This window comes from Piliocolobus tephrosceles, chromosome 15 (genome assembly GCF_002776525.5).
Source record: "Piliocolobus tephrosceles isolate RC106 chromosome 15, ASM277652v3, whole genome shotgun sequence".
Classification (NCBI taxonomy): domain Eukaryota; kingdom Metazoa; phylum Chordata; class Mammalia; order Primates; family Cercopithecidae; genus Piliocolobus; species Piliocolobus tephrosceles.
Window position 1 is genome coordinate 4,594,449 of NC_045448.1, and position 2,610 is coordinate 4,597,058.

At 38.2% G+C, this 2,610-nt stretch overlaps 1 non-coding gene across 1 annotated transcript; it reads right to left on the reverse strand.

The window, feature by feature from the left end:
* Window positions 1–1,549: 1,549 nt before the first annotated feature.
* Window positions 1,550–1,696, reverse strand: LOC111532405. Its single transcript, XR_002728537.1, has one exon. It is a non-coding gene; the product is annotated as a small nucleolar RNA SNORA31 (small nucleolar RNA).
* Window positions 1,697–2,610: the final 914 nt, after the last annotated feature.

Consider the following 2,610-nt stretch of genomic DNA (forward strand, 5'->3'; position numbering starts at 1 on the left):
GGAAAACCAAAAAAGGCAGGGGTTACAATCCTAGTATCTGATAAAACAGACTTTAAACCAACAAAGATCAAAAGAGACAAAGAAGGCCACTGCATTTTTTAACAATAAAGTATTTTTAAAAGGAAAACATGAACCTTTCATTATACATAATGCTACTGCACACTTAAAGTATTATGTAAACATAACTTTGTATGCACCAAGAAACAAACAAAAAAATGTGTGACTGCCTTTACTGTACCATTTATTTTTGTGTAGAGCTCTAAAACAGGACCTGCAACATCTCCGAGGCCTGCCTGTACATGGGCAATCTAGAGACGGCAATCTGGGGTGTGTTTTAAGATCCTTTCTTTTCCTTCCCAGTTGCATTGAATGGTGCATCTATATATGAGAATATTTCTGTAATATTCATGTTATTTTGAAACAAATTCCCAGTGCCTTCCCTGAGTCTTTTCGAGAGTAAAAATATGCCCATAAATTTGAGATGACTCAAGATTCCTACCTGGGGCAAATTGCAACTTCTCTTTGAGCTTTAATCTTCATATCTGAAAAAAGGGTAGTTCAAATGGAGTAGTTTAATATTACAATTCTTTACAATTCTAAACACTCTTTGGGGTAAATTTTCATGATCTGGTTTTATAGTCCTTGGTTTTTGGGCACTGCATTAGGCATTGGTATAGGTGAGGACTGAATAAATGTAAAAATATACATGTAAGGATTATTGAAATTACTTATGTGAACATGTTTATCTAGTGAGTTATAAAGAGAGAAACTGAGGGATTTGCACTGATACATTTTACAGTTATTTTCCTCTCTTTCCCTTGATTTCTGAGAAATTTAGAGTTAAATCTGTGACCTGTGACCCAAATCTTTGGTACTGGTGTGGAAACTAGTAGTATTCATTTGGTGTATCAAACTTATCCTAACTTTTTGTTGCAGCTAAACTTCTTCTTTTTTATTTTATTTATTTTAGCAAGCCCTCCACTCTGTAGAATTCATTTGTAAAAACGCATGAATCATGCCATATGTAAACATGTCATTGAGGACTAAATATGGCCAATCCTATACAGATAATGCAGTTATGTATTTAAAAGTGAAAATGGATGATGCTTCATAATTCAATACGTGCTTTCCACATAGAACGTTCTTTTAGAAAAATCTGCACACTCAAAACTATATTATATTCCGCTTGTTTAACCAAAAGTGTATATCAACCCTGAGTCTGCCAGCAGTATCTTTAACATAGTCAAAGGGCCTCTGGTTGAGTCTTTCCATTTTGTAGGGCAGGAATCAGAAGCTTCTGATGGGAAGCTCGCCAATCAGCAGAGGCTGACATTGCTGGCGCCCTCCTGATTCACTTCATGCCAGAGCAGAGACTCTTGCTCCCTGCAGAGTGAGGCAGTGCCTCTGTCACCGTCACATGCATGTGTGTGACATTGCTCTGCTCCCCCCAGCTCTCTCCGCATGTGTGCAAGTTTGCTGGACTTCATGCTGAAAGTCATGTTGAGGTGGAGTTGCCAATCCTGCTTTTTTTTTTTTTCTTTGTTTCTACAGATGTAGTCCCCAGTTCAATCTGGGCTGCCAAAAAGACAGACAGGAAGTGCAGGGATTTCCCTCCTTTGCATCCCCAGAGCAAACAAACAAACAAACAAACAAACAAAACCCCAGCAAACTGTCCAAGGTCTATCAGTGGAGGCGGGCCAATCTTGGTTTTTAAAGAGTACCTTTAAACGCGAGAGTCTAAGCGACAAAAGGAAAGATTGCCTGGATGGGGGCCTCTAGACTTTCCGAAGAAATGGAAGTGGGAGCAGCTCTTGGATCACCGCTAATATTAACATTAATGTATTAAGAAGCCAGACGACTGCCCTTGAGAGGGATGCAGGCAAATTCTTAGAAAGTACTTTTTACACTAGTGATAATTATCAGAACTTTACTTACAATAAAAGTGAGAGTTTCTTCTCTTTCACAAGATAATTCTGAAATGCCACAAGGAAATACAGATAGGAAAGCATTACAGAGTAGAAAAAAATCCATATTATTAAAGGTCTTTATAATCTTACTTATTTCAAAAGAGAAAACAAAGTGATGGAATCTGTTTTTTTTTTTTTTCTTTTTCACTATACAAATCAGTGTCGTGAGGGTTAGATACAAATAGAATTTTAAACGCAGACGCAGAGCCCCCAGATACAGCATTCTTTATCGCACACTGACATCTGATTAAATTAGACTGATGCGTTTACAGAGCAAATGATCCCCTTGAAGGATGTCCAGCATGCTAACGGTTTTCATTTCAAGCATTAATTGTAACAAACTAACTCACAGTGGCAGAGATATTTGCAAATCTGACGCGCAATGGTTTCAGATTCTGACTGTAGAGGGATGATTCCCGAAGCCTGGTTCTGAGACAAAGTACCTGAAGCTCTCTAATTGACATTTCTGGGTATCAGAAACAAAAATCTGAAGAGATATGCACAAGTGAGTGTGTTTAAACAGTGTGATACATTGTTTAATTTAGTTTGGCATGTGGAGGAGAATATTCGCCTGTGAGTAAGCAGGTAGGACCGTTCACATTGCAACGGTGTGTGCTGGGCAAGAGGAATAACAAAAACCACA